The following is a 16,882-nucleotide window of genomic DNA, read 5'->3' as shown; positions in this document are numbered from 1 at the left end:
CACACACACACACCTAACTAGTTTAGTTACCTTCCTAACATTATCCTCCTTCCTGCAGCAAGCTTTAATGGAGATGATGATTACCCCCATTGTGAAGGCTTGGAGAAAACGGGGCAGGGAAAGCACAAGTACTTTTGCAGAAATCCTGACTCCTGACCCCCCCCACCAGGCTTGCACTTACTCTGGGAAGGCCACATCACTCCTTTTCCTGAGCCTGTGTGGTGCTCATTTAGCTGCCTAACTTCCTTTAGACTCCTCCTGACTTCTTTCGGATCCAGAGCATGTGCTCACTTCCCAGGCCACAAAGGTTGTCAGGGTCTCAGCTTTGTCTCTTCAGCAGACCAGATGGCTGCTTGCCCCATCTTGGGGTTTCCCATCTGGAGCAAAAAAAAAGAAAAAAAAATCTTGAGAAACTCTCATTTCCTCCCTCTCGCCTCCCCCCCACGGAGGGAGTGTCAGAGTGTCAATGTCAATGGGACGGATGACGGATTTCAGTGCCGGAGCCCAGGGTGCCCAGAGCACGGAGACCATTTTATCTAAATTGGCAATGATTTGTTTCTTATTGCAGACGCTAACTGTTTAGCATTATTGATCCCCCTTGCCTAGTGGGGCACATTAGATGCCTTTGACCCCAGCTTGCACCAGGAAAAACCAAGGGGCCGCTTGAGACTGTCTGGCATTGTGACAGGTGGATTCAGTGCCTTCTCTCCCCCCTTGCATATGCCTTTTTGTTCTGCAGTGAAATGGTTTGCCCTGGTGCAGGTGGTGTCCATAGGCTGCATCCTTTTGTCTCTTAGTCTTCAATACAGTAGCGGTTCCCCTCAGGGTCAGAATGTCTTACCCACAGAATCCCTATTATCCCAGCTAGAGAAAGGGCTTTCCGGGCTATGTTTCCCTTCTCTGAAAAGTCTTTTGGTGCAATTCCTGAATGAATCTAGGAGATTTGGGAAAGATTTTTTCAAAAGAAAATTGGTGACTATAAATAGGAATGATAGGAGGAAATGATGATGAAAAGAGATGCCTAGTCTAAAAATAAGAATGTCATATATTTCTGTAGAACCTTCTTTGTTCTCCCTTCACAGTTCAGAGTTCCTCATGGATTGTCTTCTAAGACTTTGATTAGAAAAGAAGGGGCTTGTTTCCTTGCCCTTTTTCCTTGACCCTCACCAAAGTGCTCACCAAAGGTAGCTAGCTGTTCCTTTCCTCCATTGCCCCTAGACTTCCAGGACTGCACCCTTTCCAGCTCAACATATCTGTCTGATTTAAATCCTTTTCTCTCTTTCATCCTGGAAGCTGCACTAGAGCCCAGGAGTCCTGCTGCCCAGTTCACTGGGATGCCTGGAGCCAGTACGACTGAGCCCTTCCTAATGGTGACAGTGATGAGAAGGAAGAACAATTTCACAAAAGAAATTGAGAAGGGGCAGCAGGGTGGCTCAGTGGATTGAGGGCCGTTGCTGGAGATGGAAGGTCCTGGGTTCTAATCTGGCCTCAGACACTTCCCAGCTGTGTGACCCTGGGCAAGTCACTTAACCCCCGTGGCCTAGCCCTTACCACTCTTTTGCCTTGGAACCAATACATAGTATTGATTCTAAGACAGAAGGTAAGAATCAAAATAAAATGAAAAGAAATTGAGATATTCCTACTTCTTGAAACATTTAATTTAATGAAGAGAATTGTGATAAGCTACCTTTGTGAGGGGAAGGTAAGGGTCTACATCAGTGATTCCCAAAGTGGACGCTACCGCCCCCTGGTGGGTGTTGCAGCATGCCAAGGAGGTGGTGATGGTCACAGGTGCATTTATCTTTCCTATTAATTGCTATTAAAATTAAAAAAATTAATTTCCAGGAGGCTAAGTAATATTTTTTCTGGAAAGGGGGCGGTAGGCCAAAAAAACTTGGGAACCACTGCTCTACATCTTGATTTTATTCTTTTGGAGAACACTCTGTATAAAAACTCCCTTCCCCGATACAGATGGCCAACTCGTCTATAATTTACTTAAGACACTAAGAGGTTATGTGATTTCCCCATGATCTACACAGCCATTACATGTCAGAAGCAGGACTTGAACTCAGGTTTTTCTGGCTCAAAGGCTGGCCCTCTATGCCAAAGGGCTTCTTACAGATTTTTAACCACCAGGAAATATATTCCAAGGAAAGTAGGTGGATTTCTAATCATCAGGACAATACTGCAAGAGAGGGAGGTAGATAGAGACATAATTCAAGAAGATTCTGTTTATATGGGAAAAGTGAGATGGAGAGCAGCAATAATGATCTAGATCAGTGATGAGCAAACTACGGCCTGCGGGCCAGGTGTGTGGCCCCCTGAAATTTTCTTTTTGGCCTGGCAACATTATTCCTAATCTGATGAATACAATGAATAGGATACAATACAGTGAAACCCCAAAAGAGTTGCCTTAGAAACAGACTGACAGAGGAGCATTTCCTTTCCTTTGTCCCCCTCTTTAAAAAGTTTGCCCATCACTGGTCTAGATAATTTGGCAAAACCCACTTTGCTCTGAAAGTAGCTCTCTTCAATGAGTTAATTGACCAGTGGATTATATTTTTCCTGTATAGACACACTCTATACTTGATTTTTGAAACTGGTGTCCCATTTCATTAATAATCTGCTAATTGTCTGAAAACTGATCATGATCACTGAAATTACCACCTGATTTAAATGTTCTAGATCAGGACTACTGGGAGATGGAAAGCTCCCGTCTGAATGTTTGGGCGAACAGACAGTCCCCCAGACCTGGGTGTAGGTTGTAGGGTATGTGATAGGAACATTGTTGGCATATGGGATAAATTCTATTGGCTAAACTTGCCAACCTGTTGCCATGACAACCGTCACATTCTCCACAAAGCAGAGACATTTCAATATTTACCTGAAAATTCAAAGAAGTAAACCTACAATTAAATGAGAGCCACACAGGGTTAGCTTGTTTCCATAAAGCATGATGGGTAAAGCCCTACCATGCCAGGCCACTAGGCAGTTTCCAGGGCTGTGGGCCATTAGCATCACTCCTTCTTCCCTGTCCCAAGGCAAAAACCCAATTGTTTTCTAGGAGAATCTTGCCTTCAACCTGGGAAGTCTTTGTTGTGCAATCAAAAGCACACAGTTCTAGAAGATAAGGGTTCTCTGGGTTCAAATCTTGACCTTCTCACTGTGTGTTGGCAGATAAATCACATCTTCCTTGAGCTTCATTTTTTTTTATTTGTAAAATGGGAACAAAAGGACTAGTTGAATCTAATGACTAAAATTCCTTTCTTTCCAATTTTCAGTGAGAAAAAACATATGGGAGAAAATGTTGTAAATGTGGTCTTTCTTAAAGGTAGAAGTGGGGGAATAAGGGAAGATGAACTAATTAATCTCCCAGCTGCAAAAGTCTCTGAAAACATTTAAGTATTAATGCCCACCTGCCTCCATTTTCTCTTTATCCTGACCCCAACTACTTATCACAAGAGGGAGATTTTGAGACTTTCCCAACTGCAGAGCAGGGGTGTTTTGAAGGTCGAATGAGATGTATAGAGAGCTTTTTAATGGACCTTAAAGCCCTATACAAATTTCAGTTGTTGTGCTTGTTATTATTATTAATCTACACTCTGACCAGGTCTCCAGCCTGGCGATTACTTTATTCACTGAGCTTTCTATTATTGCACTCTTGCTGAGCTCGAGCAATGTTTATGGAACACTATAGGGGTATGCTAGTAGCTTACTGGAGGGATAGGAAATAAACTTTATGCATGTAATGCTTTTATTTTTAGTCTGCATTATTAACACTGTCCTAAGTCACAAGCAACAAAGCAATAAATCCACCCCTGATTTATAGAGCCTTCCAGTCACAAGCTGGTTAGAGCTAGCTCCAGCACACCCTGGTAAGTATCTTCAGGTCCTTTTAATTACTGTAGTGGGAACTAGCTGGATTGAACATTTCCTTGAACCTTATTCCAATTCCAATGAAAGGGATATAAAGAAAATGTGTTAATAGGAGTGAAATCCACCGCATAAACACTGAAGTTTCCTTGAATTTCAGGTCAGTGAAGGAACCCAAGAAGAGCCTGGATTTTCACTGCTGGGAACATTCTTCTGATCTGCTTTGACATGGTAGGTAACTCATCCTTCATGATAGACTTTGTGGCAAGAGAAGCATGATGATGGGGTGGGGTGAACCCAAGTAGAGATTAATTGGCAGGAGTGAGTAAAAAAGATGCCCGTCTCCTGAAGGGAATTTGGACATGATAAATTATAATTTATACATGTAAATATAAATATATTTATATAAACATATAAAAAGCAAACAAAATAATTTATAATAAATTATTTTTATTTATCCATAGAGAATTGCAGTTGATAAGTGTGTGGTTGAAATGTGCTTTAAGAAGGGGCAATTAGGTGGCTTGGTGGATTGAGAGCTGGGCCTAGAGCCAGGTGGTCCTGGGTTCAAATCTGACCTTAGATACTTCCTATCTCTGTGACCCAGGGAAAGTCACTTAATCCCCTTTGCCTAGCTTTTGCCCCTCTTCTGCCTTGGAACCAACACATAGTATTGATTTGAAGATGGAAGATAAGGGTTTAAAAAAAAAGAAAAAAATGTGCTTTCAGATCTACCATTGATAAGGAAGGAAGGAATTACTAAAATGAGATTGTAGATATAAAAATGATGTAAGCTAAAGTGTCCCACTAACCCGGCCAAATAGCCATAAACAATCAAAAGAACATGGAAACTATAACTAGTTGATTAGTATGGAGTCACTTCCAGATAAGACATATGGGTTGCTTAGATTTACAATTTTGAGAAAACTCCTCACATCAATCTTTAAGCATAACCTACACCTTTGGTTAAGGGAGTTCAGTTTCCTAATCAAACAGGATTAGGTTCAAATAATGCTCAATTTCCACAGTCACTGCTTTCCTGAGAGCCTTCACAGAAAGAGCAACATTTGACCAAAAGTTACCCAGTGGTGTTTATCATACCATTAGCATCCATTTACATTGCAGTTTTCTAGGGCTTCCAATTAGACAGAGTGAATCATGGGTAAAGTGATATCAGTTACTTGGGACCAGCAGGGTAATAACTATCCAAACAAAGGACCTCTTCCTTAGTAACTAATCAGATAAAAACCATTCTTGAAAAGCCCATGGTACTTTCCTTCCTTATTCTCCCCACCAGCTAAATCTCTATTTCTATTGCAATATGATTGCTAAACTCTTATAATAAAGCTTGTTCCCTCCTCATGGAATAGGCCTGAGCTATCAAATTCTTTAGATGAGACCCTCATCTCACTGTCCCCATATCAAAAATGTTTTGAAAGGTAATAAACTATACAAATGTTAGGCTGTGAGATGAAAGGGGAAAAGTTAGTTTTAATAAAACCTTAATTCTCTAAGGATCTGGGATTTTGTCCCTTCAGGAAGGCAGATTATGATCTCTCTATATCTTTAAAAAAAAAGTTATATTTGTGACTTCATTGGTGTATGGTAGTGGTATCAAAGGGATACTGAAATTTACACAAATATCCCAATAGACCACATATTGACTTAGAAAAATACATGTTAACATTATCTATATTCCGTTGTATTTTTCTTTATTTTGTTAAAATTTTCTAATTACATTTTGATCTGGTTCCAGCCTCACTCCTGAGCGTTGAGGTCTCGGGGACACCTCCAATACAGAGTGTGGACCCTGGAATCAGGGAACTTATGTTCAAATTCCACTTCTGCTCTTTGCTACTTGTGTGACTTTTTAACTTAACTTTCCTGGGCTTCAGTTTCCTCCTATAAAATAAGAGAATGGTCAAGTCTCTTCTTGCTCTGGATCTATGATAGTAAGACTTTTCAGGGAGGAAAGTCTACTACCACTGAAGACTGAGACTTCTGCAATTTATGGAGTCACAGTGTACTAAAAAAGTTCAGTGATTTGCTCATGGAAACACAGGCAGTAGATGTCAGAGACGGGAGCTGAATGCATTTCTTCCTGACCACCCAGGTCAGTTTTCTATCCACTATACCAAGCTGCCTCTTTCTCTTTCCTCTTCCAGCTTTCTTCCTCTCTCTTTCCCTTCCTCAAATGGGAGACTATAAAATTTGAGCTTTACTTGGTAGACAATAGGGAACCACTGAGGCCAAATTTCACTTTTTTCAACTTTCACCCAGATATTTTGATGGTACAGTGAATAGAGTTGCCAGGGTTGGAGTCAGGAAGACTTCCTGAGTTCAGATTTGTCCTCAGATCCTTACTAAGTTCTATGACTCTAGGCAAGTCATTTCACCCTGTTTGCCTCAGTTTCCTCATCTATAAAATGAGTTGGAGAAGGAAATGACAAACCACTCCAGTATCTTTGCCAAGAAAATCCCAGATGGTGTTACAGAGTCAGACACAACTGAAATATCTGAACTAGATCTTATAGATTGACCCATTATCTCATAAGAGTAAGAGCTGGAAAGAGATCTTAAAGGTCTCCTAGCTCAATCTCAGCATTTTACTGAAAACTAAGGCCTAGACAGAATAAGTAGCTTGCCAGATTCATACAAAAATCACTGCAGAACCAATTCACTTTCTATCACATAGCTGCCTTCTTCACTCTACTCTCCCTCCCAACTTTAAAAATTCCAACACCACAATTATATTTTGTTTTGGTATTCACTTAAATAATATGAGTTTGCTTCAACTTTTTTGAGGACCTCAGAGCCACAGAATTCCTTAATCACAAGACTTTCTTTTTTTATAGAAATTAAATTTTATTTTATTTTTCCTCAGTTACAAGTAAAAAGTTTCTATTATTTTTCAAAGAATATCGAGTCTCAAATTCTCTACCTCCTTCCCCAGCTCCCACTCCATTTGAGATTGTTAGCAATTTCATAGATTTTACATGTGCAATCATGTAAAACATTTTCCCATATTAATCCTTTAGTGGAAGGAAACTCAAACAGAAAAAATCAAGAAAGTGAAAAAAGTTTGCTTTGGTCTGAATTCAGACTCGGTTCTTTCTCTGGAATCTAGGTGGTATTTTATATGAGTCCATTGGGGTAGTTTTGTATCATTGTATTGCTGAGAATAGCTGACATTCACAGTTGTTTGTTGTAAAGTATTCCTGTCACTGTATAATGTTCTCCCGGTTCACCTTATTTCACTCTGCTTCAGTTCATGTAAATCTTTCCAGGTTTTTCTGAGATTCTCTGGCTTATCTTTTTTCTTACAGCACAATAGTATTGCATTACAATCATATACTATAACTTATTTAGCCATTTCCCCCTCACTTTCCAAATCTTTGCCTCCCTGAAAAGAACTGTTTTAAATATTTTTGTATTTATTCATCCTTTTCCTTCCCCTCCTTCCCCCCCCCCCCCCCCCGGGGATACAAACTTAGTCATGGTTTTGCTGGATCAAAGGGTATATATTGTTTTATAGCCCTTTGGGCATAGATTCAAATTGATCTCCAGTCACAGGACTTTCTTGAACCTCTTATTTTGACTCCAACAAGGTATTAGAAGGAATTGTGTTAGTTTGTCCCTAAAACCTAGCAGGAATAATCTGAAGCCTAGCTGAGTGGGACCCACCATAACCATTAGTGGAGTCACCCAGGGAAGCAGCACAACCAACCAGGGTAGGGCCCTCAGGCCAGTCCCCTAAGGGATATCTAAAGTCATGCCATGTTCCTTGAAGGATTGGTTGAGTTCAGGCAAGACACAACAAATGGAGGAGTCAAAACATGGAGGATGAGCATAGTCAAGTTTAAGACAATTTCCCTACTGATCAGAGATGGTTAGGCTAAATGGTAGAGATGATGGAGAAATCTAGAATCTATGGATACCTGGGCCAGAATTTCAATAGAGAGAGATTAGAATGTCAGTGATGAAGCATTGCTAAGATGAATTGTCAAATGACCTCATAACCTAGTAGAGAAAGATACTAGATCAATAGTCAGAATAGATGCATTCAAGTCAGGGGTGTGCCAGAGCCAGCTTGAATGAACTCAGGAGAACCAATTGTTAAAATTTCATTTAAACATTTCTATTTTGGAAATTAGAAACTTCTACAGATCAGGGCTTGGTTTATTGTATTGTTGATTGTCTAAACTTAAGAAAATGATGGAGAAAATATTAACTGTATAGATTAAATTTAAAAGTGTGACCTGGTACATTTTTTTTCTCCCTGGAGAGCTGGTTGCAAAATATTTTCTAGTCCTACTAGTTTGAATCCTGGTTCTGATTGCTACCATGTGATATTGAATAAGTCACTTCAATTCCTAGGCTTGAATTAAAGGACCTGAGGATATTTAACATGGAGAAGAAAAGGATAGAGGAAGGGGCTGTTGGTAATCTTCTTTAAGAATCTGAAGGATTTTCATGTGGAATAGGGATTAGACTTGTTTGCAAAGATCTAGTGAGCAGATCTAGCAACAATAAGGAGAAACTGCAGAGAGGCAAATACAGTTTTTGAAATTCAATCAACAACCATTATTGAAAGTTTCTTATGCCTAAAATGCGATGTTAAGTGCTAGGGATACAAATTAAAAAAAAAATGAAAACATCTGTGCCCTCAAGTACTTTATATTCTAGTAGGATATCACAGATTGAAAAGTGGTAGACAGGGAAGGCAGGCTTTGGTCTAGCCAGGCACCAAGTTTAAGAATGGAGGCACCGAAATAAATTATCATGCCCTTTCCAGAAGAAATTGTTAGCTGAGAGAGAGGTGAAAAGTAGAAGTGAAGACAAGGTATGCTTTAAGTCGCAGGACAGATGGCAAGATGCCCACTTTGGATGGATCTTCGTGTCCTGGTGGAAGATTGAATAAGATAAAGCGTGGTTTTGGGTTGTGGGGCTAGTTAGAGGGTGATAGTGAAGATATTCTATAGTTCTATGATTTTATTTAATAAATATTTATTGAATTGAATTAAATTTACTTATATTTAAACCTGTCTAGACTGAGTCAATATTAATAATGGTAGTAATCATTTTATTGTTTTTCTTTAGTAGTTTCAGTCTTGTCAGACTCTTTATTTCCCTCATTTGGGTTTTCTGGGCAAAGATTCTGTAGTGGTTTGCCATTTCCTTCTCCAGTTTATTTTACAGTTGAAGAAAAAAAGAAGACCAACAAGGTTAGTGACTTTCCCAGGGTCACTCTAAGCTGGTACGGAAGTAGTACTCAGTAAGTAAGACTCAGGGAGATAAGTCTTCCTAAATAAGATTTAGGCCCCTAAATATAATAGCTTATATATATTTAATTCTTTAAGGATTACAAAATGTTCCATTTACATTGCCTCCTTTGATCTTAAAAACAACCCTGAGACAGTTATCATCTTTATTTTATTGATGAGTAGACTGAGGCTCAGGTGTGTTAGGTGACTTGCTTGCAGTCATGAAGTTAGTATTGGAGTTGGATTTGAAACCAGGTCTTCTACAAGTGTAGCATTTTCCTCACTTTGCCATGTTCCCTCCCCAGTTTACATCCCATTATAAGTTGTATAGTCTTTGGAATGGGGTGGCTGGGGGGCACAGTGGATGCAACGTGAGGCCTGGTGTCACAGGAAGACTCATCCCCTTGAGTTCAAAACTGGCCTCAGACACTTAAAAGCTGTGTGACCCTGCACAAGTCAAAACCCTATTTGCCTCAGTTTCTTCATTTGTAAAATGAGTTAGAGGAGGAAATGACAAACCATTCTAATATCTTTGCCAAGAAAAACTCCTGTGGAAACATTAAGAGTCAGACATAGCTAAAACAACTGAACAATTTTTTGGAGTGACAATTTGGGGAGAGGGAGTTTGGGGGAAGTTAATAAACAGTCATGCAGCTAAGGGCTTAGCACCCGACCAGAATGTTGTGTCTGTCTGTGGATCACTTGAAGTTTTTTTGGATGGCGTGGGTTGTTCAATAAACAGTGAGCAAGTAGAACCTTTCAGCATGGATAAAACCTTTTAATGAATAGTATTGTAAAACTTCAACATTTTTCTTGAAATCCTATGATTATCACATTAGGCTTATTAGGCCCATCTTGAGATGTTCCCCAGAGTTGATAGAATAAGAAAAACAATGGAATACAAATAGAAAGCAAATAGAGATAGGCTGAAGTAACTGAGTAGTTGGTCTATGATTATAGAGTGTGATTTAGTCCCTTTTCTTTCTGCAATACCCATTTTATCTCTTTCCTCATTTCCACTTGTCTTCTCCTTCTCCTTCCCTTATTCAATCCAATCTCCTCATACTCCCAATTTATCAACAAATCATGGGCCCATCGAGTGTTAGAGCTAGAAGAAGGACTTTTCAAATCATTTATTCCTCTCCCCTCATTTTATAGATAAGGAAACTGAGACCTCCACTAGGAACTCTCTTAGAACTCTGTAGATGATTCATGTCATTTCAGAATTCCAGTCTGGCTTCCTTTTGGGTGAGAGTGGAGGAAGGAAGACAGAGAACATGAACCCAATTTTAGGATCACCTCAAACAAAGCAGAATTGGGAGATTGTCGCCCTCATCCCCTTCCTCATAAATTCCCAAGTCAAATATTTTGGAATTAATATTCAGGGAATTATCCATCATTCTATTATTTTCTGTCAGCACAGATCACTCAGGACTCTCTCTGCCTAGTTCCATGAGATAGAGGTAGGGACTGGACCTGCTGTTTCATTTTTATAGGGAATCATTGCCAAGAAAACCCCAAATAGGGTCAGGACGAGTCTGACACGACTGAAACAAGTGAACAATCACATACAATTCATAGTCTGAGAGAGTTTCTTGAGGTATGAAGAGATTAAATGACTTACCTAGAGTCCCACAGGCAATATATGTCAGAAGCGTAATCTTCCTGGCTCCTAGGCTGGCTTTCAATCCACAACACACTGCCTCTCCAAGTGCTATGTGTGGCTTATTGCCTATCTCCACGGCCTTAGAAATAAGTATAAACATGTGCTAGGGCGGGGGCATTCTTTTTCATAAGCCCTGCTCACTCAGGTAGTAAAATAAATGAAATCACTAGTCCTTATTACTCACCTGGTCTAAAGCACGACTCCCCTCCTGTGCAAATGGGCAGGTGGCTGCTTTCAAGGCTCATGTGGCTTTCTATTTATCTGGCTAATACTCTGTATAATAGTTGTGATTAAAGATCACTTTACTTCTTCGGAACTCAAGTATATCCCCAAAAGGTCAAGCACATTTGAGCTGTCCATTGTTAGCTTGTAAAGGTGGAAATCAGAAGTGAAGGGACTGAATGTCTGAAAAGCCTAAAGCGTCACAGGTGGCTTCATAGCCCTGAACTGGGAGGTGTCTGACAGCAGGACGTCTGTGCTTTCTAGCAAACATCCCTGCACATCAGTCCATGACCCTGGTGAAGATATAACCTGAGAGTCTTACAGTGCCAGGCCCTTTGAGACTGAGAATTCTGAACTTCTGCTGGAAAAGTAGAGAAATGCAGAAATCCTGGCGGGAAGCTCTCCTATTGTCTGTCAGGAAGATTTTTTGTCATCCTTCCTCTTCACAGGCATCTTCTGTAATTATCTGCTTTGCTGCTTAAAAAAGCCCTTTACTGGCATCCACTAATGAAAATTCAGTCTCTTGGTTTGTGGTCCCCGTGGTTTGTTTTTTTGTTTATTTGTTTTTGTATTTTTTTCAAAGTAGGTGATATAAGATACAGAGCAGCGAGGGAACTTGCCCAGGAGCCCACTGTATTTTGATCTGATAAGAACAGAAGGTTTCAGGATGCCAATTCTAAAATGCTATGCTCCCGTCTCAGCTGATTCCTTGCTGCCGCTATCTGGTCATTGTGTTTACCCCTTGCAGAGTCCTTATTGCCTTTCTCACAGCAGCAATTCTAAACCTCTTTGCTCTGCTCAGGCCCCCTTCTTCATTCCCTCTCTTTACACTCAACAAATGACTTTACCTCCTATTTTACTAAGAAGAGAATCATCTAATATATCAGGAACCATCTAGTAGAAACTCGTGCAATTCTTCCTTCTCTGTCTCAAAATGTCTTCATTTTGGACAACTCTTTTTCTCCCATCTGAGGATGAGAGGTGTATTTTCTCTTTCCCTGGAACAGCCCATCTGTACCCTCTTATCTTCTTTTTCTGGATTTTGCACAGTAAGTTAGGTCTTCTCATTTGCATTTGTTAACTTCTCTTTCATCACTGGGCTCTTTCCACTGCCTACAAGCATGTCCAGATTTCTGCTATCTTACAAAGATTTTCCCTTTATAGAGTGGCCCTTGATATGCCCCTCAAATTTCCACAGTAATGACTCATACAGCACTTTAAAGTTTGAAAAGTATTTTCCTAAAAACAGCCCTGTGATGCAGGTAAGGCAGGTTTTATTATTCCTTCCCCCCTCTTTTTTTACAAATGAGGAAACTGAGGCTGTGAGAAGTTATGCTGCTAGCTATGGTCATATGCCTAGTTAGGATGAATGAATGAATGAATGAATGAATGAAAAGCATTTATGAAGCACTTATAATGTGCCAGGCACTATGCTATGCTCTAGAAATAAACAAAATATGTGAGATAGTCCTACCCTCAAGGAATTCACATTCTCTTAAGGGGAAATAACATGTAGAGGGGACTGATGTCCAGGGAAAGGATTTTTTGATCTGTAGAGTCCTGGAGATGATGAGTTGATCTATAGGGCAGTTGACTGACACATTCTTTTCAGAAGTACTAGTATTATTGATTCTATTACTCTGCCTAGATCAAGAAGGAAAGGGGCAAGGGGAAGGAATGGGGCTAGGGCAGATGGAAAAATAACCTTTCTAGATACCTGGAGGGGAATATCTGAGGCCACCTCTGAATTTATCACTTCGAGCTCATTGCCCACTCCTCTCTACATGATCACATGCTCTTTCTCATCTCCTTTTTCTTTCACCAAATTTCTTTTTTTTAAGTAGTTTATTGACTCTCCCACTTTACCACCACTACCCCTTCATTCCTCCCCCAGAGTTCTGTGTATCTAGCTTCAAGTTCCACTAATCTACTGAAACTGCCATGTCTAGGGTCATTAATGATCTCTTAGCAGAAAAAAGAAATGACTTCTTTTTAGACTTTGTCCTTAATCTTTCCATAGTACTTGACACTAGTTATTATTTTTATCTCCTTGAAACTCTTGTTCTTTGAAGAATTTATGAATAAATAAGAGATAAAAAACATTGGGAGATGTAAAATGAGTAATTTTGACTAAATTAGAAGATTTTGTACAAATAAAATTAATGTAGCCAACATTAGAAGGAAAGCAGAAAACTGGAAAAGAAATTTTATAATTTATCAGATAGATGTTTCGTATCTAAAATATATAGAGAAAATTGTCAAATTTATAAGAATATATACCCTTTGACCCAGGAATACCACTATTATCTTTGTTTCCTAAGGTGATTAGGGGAAAAGGAAAAGAACCTATACGTTCTAAAATATAGCAGTTTTCTTTGGCTTCTGTGACATTATACTTTCCTGAATCTTGTTTTATCTCTCTGACCAATTCTTCTTTATCTCCTTCACTGAATCAATATCTTTCTTCTTTTCCCCTAAATGTAGACATTCCCTAAAATCCTCTCCTTAACTCTCTTTCCTTTCTACACTTTTTCACTTTGAGATCTCAGCCATTCCTGTGGCTTCCAGGATTATCTCTGAGTGGATGGCTCCCATATTTGACCCTAGCCATGGCATCCTTCATGATTTTCCAGAACAGAAATCCAAATAATTGTTGAGTATCTCTGCTTGGCTCCTCGGTTGGTGCTTCAAACTCATCATATTCAAAATGAAACTCATCATCTTCTCTTAGCTAATTTCCCTATTCCTGTTAATTACATTATTTTGGTAACCCAGATAAAGCAGTGTCACAAAATGGCTAGAGGATTGGCCTTAGAATTCAAAAGGCTGTAGTTCATGTACAGCCAACACTTACTATGTGACCATGGGCAAGTCTCAATTATTCAGGCAGTTCTCTTAGACTGCAAGTTGCAGATGTGTTGCTAATTTACATTGGTAGAGAAAATTTCGACATGAGAAATTTTCCCTATTAATGAAATCTCTGGTCCAGAATAAGAAAAAAAGGTTACCCACCACAACCTTACAATCATCACCAACTTATATCTCCATTGTCTACTATAAAAAAAAAAAAATCCGACTGAGATAGCTAGGTGGCACAGTGGATAGAGTACTGGGTCTGGGAGTCAGGAAGACCTGAGTTTAAATTCTATTCCCGAGACTTACTAGCTGTGTGATTCTGGGCAATATCATTTAACCTTTGACTTTCTCAGTTTCCTCAACCTTAAAATGGGAACAATAATGGTATCTACCTCACAGAATTGTCCTAAGGATGAAATAAGACAATATTTTTAGTGTTGAGCATAGTACCCAACACATAGTAGGTGAATAATACATTTTTATTCCCCTTTATTTTCCTCAGCCATGTCTGCTTTTATTTCTGCAGCAAACACCCTAGTTTAGGCCTTCATTTCTTTTTATATGGACTATTGCAAATTCTTTCAACTGGTCTGCTTCGCCTTTGGTCTCTTCACTAATTTACCCTACAAATACTGCCATATTAATTTTCTTAAAACATCAAATGGGCATATTGCAAGAATTTGCAGTATGAGTCAACAGAATTGCTCTGATCATGTCACTCTCCTGTTCAGAAAGCCTTTAATGATGATACAAAGCAAAGTCCAAGTTTCTTAGCCTGGCCTTTATAATCTGGCCCCTAAAAATGCTTTTTCAGTCTTATTTAATTTTTATACTCCCTAACTATGGCGCAGACATATTGTGAGGATCAAATCAGATAATATTTTTAAATGCTTTGTAAATATAAAACTACATGTATGTATGTAAACATGTGAGCTATTTTAATTATCATTTTATTAATACCCTAAATGTCCTTCACGATCAAGTCAAATGGGGCTATTCACCATTCCCTAAACATGATTTGTGCTTTTTGTACTTCTGCCCATGCTATTCCTTCCACCTCACATGAACTTCTCAATGTTTCCACTTTTTGAGGTCATTCATACCCATTCTCAAGGCTGCCCAGTTTGAGTCAGTAGCTCCACAAAACTTTCCTTTATCTTTTTCCCTTCCCTCTCCTACCTCAACAGAAATTAATTTTCTCTCTTGAAAGCACAGTCTGTCTGCCATGTACCATGCTCTGCTTTGGATGGTAATCATGTATACAGAAATCTTAGGTAGTAAGTACACTTTCTCTTCAGAATTTGTAGGTTCTTGAAATCAGAGACTGATCTTCTTTCTTTATGTCTATATTATGACACCTAGAAGTCCAATATTAGACATTCAATCAATATGTTGGATTGTGAAAAGCACACTAGTCTTAGAAGAAGTGGGTTCAAGTACTAGCTCTGACATTTTATAAATGTTTATAACCAAATTGAATCTCTCTGAGCTCAGTTTCCTCATTTGTAAAATGAGAAGAGCAATATCTATACTACATTTACATGTATGTATGCATTTACATCCCTGTACATACTCAGACATATATGTGTATAGTATCCCTTCCACATTGAGTCAGTTAAAGGTGGGTATCTGTGTGATGTGGAAAACCTGAGTAAAAGTGTTTGATCCTTCCTCTTTGTACCAGAGAAGAAGTTTGATTCTTTTTCTTTTATGGGGTGTTTACAGTACCTCATTGTAAAATTTGGGCTAAGCATTTGCTTATAGGCTATATGTAGATCATTGTTAATGTTTCTAACCTTTGTGTGTTGGCTGCTACTTTTTACTTATTTTAACTTTTAAAAATTGCACACATTTGTGGTAGTAAAGATAAAATATATTGATATCATATAGTACTGGGCCTATATTTTATGCATTTCTGTGTTTCTAATTTTTTTCTGTCATCTTCTGTCCTTTGTGTGTGGTCTGTGGCTTTCATAAAACTTCTTTCAACATTCTTGTTTAATTTCTTATGCCCACTCACCATATATTGAAATTGTGATGGGAAAAGTCTTGATGTGGAAGGGATATCTGTATATTATATATATACATATATATGTGTGTGTTTATATAATATATGCATTATATATACTCCAGGGATATTGTAAGGAAAGTGCTTTTTGTTAATAAACCTTAAAGTACTATAAAAATATGAATTATTATCAAATAAATGAAGACCTTCTTACATTCATTTTGCTAATAGTAATAATAGGTAACAATTATTTAGAGTTTGCACTTTAGAGTTTGCAAAGTTCTTTGCAAATGTCTCATTTTATCCTCAGAGCAACCTGGAAAGTTAGATATTATTATTATTATCCACCATGTCTCTAATTCCAAATGCCTTTATCTATTATGCTACCCAAAGACATTATTTCCTACCATCTTCACTTTTCTCAAGAAATTTTTCCTGAATAACCTTTCTCCAACTTCCTGCTGCCTAAGGGCTTTGGATTTTCCTCTTTTGGGGAGCTCTATCCTCTCCCTTCTGACCTCTCTCCCCCCTCTTCTATACCCTTTCCCTTTTTCAAACTGTAGACCTAAACTCAACTTGAAAGGATGAAGCAAGTCCCATGGACTAGTTCTCTTGCTATGGGTGAGTGACTACATCCCCACAGTGACCCTCCCACCAGCTGTCACAGCCTTTACCTGCTGCCAAGTGGGTCCTGGGAGAGACACCCAAGTGATTTCCTGCCTTGGGAAACATCAAAGCGAACCCCCTCCATGGATGATCCTTGCCCCTGAATGCGCCAATGGCTGGTCTAAATGGAGGGAGGGACTCAACCAGACCCCAAGGCTTGGGGAAATTCAGGTTTGAGTCAGGGGCAGGCTGGTCACGCCAAGTGGGTAAGACCCCACCAGTGCCTAGGGATTTGACCAGAGACCCTGAGGCTCATACAGAAATGATAAGAAGTGCCCCAGCAGGCCAGGCAAGATCATATCCCCAGCACCCTGCTTGGGTTTCAAA

At 39.2% G+C, this 16,882-nt stretch overlaps 1 long non-coding RNA gene across 3 annotated transcripts in view; it reads left to right on the top strand.

Annotated features, from left to right (window-relative positions):
- LOC123242123 overlaps positions 1-16,882 on the top strand; it is a 200,977-nt gene that overhangs the window by 12,101 nt on the left and 171,994 nt on the right. For all 3 annotated transcript variants that reach the window (XR_006505803.1, XR_006505802.1, XR_006505804.1), the window contains one exon: positions 4,034-4,104. This is a non-coding gene — a long non-coding RNA (uncharacterized LOC123242123). The remainder of the gene's footprint in view (positions 1-4,033; positions 4,105-16,882) is intronic.

Source organism: Gracilinanus agilis, chromosome 3 (assembly GCF_016433145.1).
Source record: "Gracilinanus agilis isolate LMUSP501 chromosome 3, AgileGrace, whole genome shotgun sequence".
Classification (NCBI taxonomy): Eukaryota; Metazoa; Chordata; class Mammalia; order Didelphimorphia; family Didelphidae; genus Gracilinanus; species Gracilinanus agilis.
This window is presented reverse-complemented; position numbering and strand designations above follow the sequence as displayed.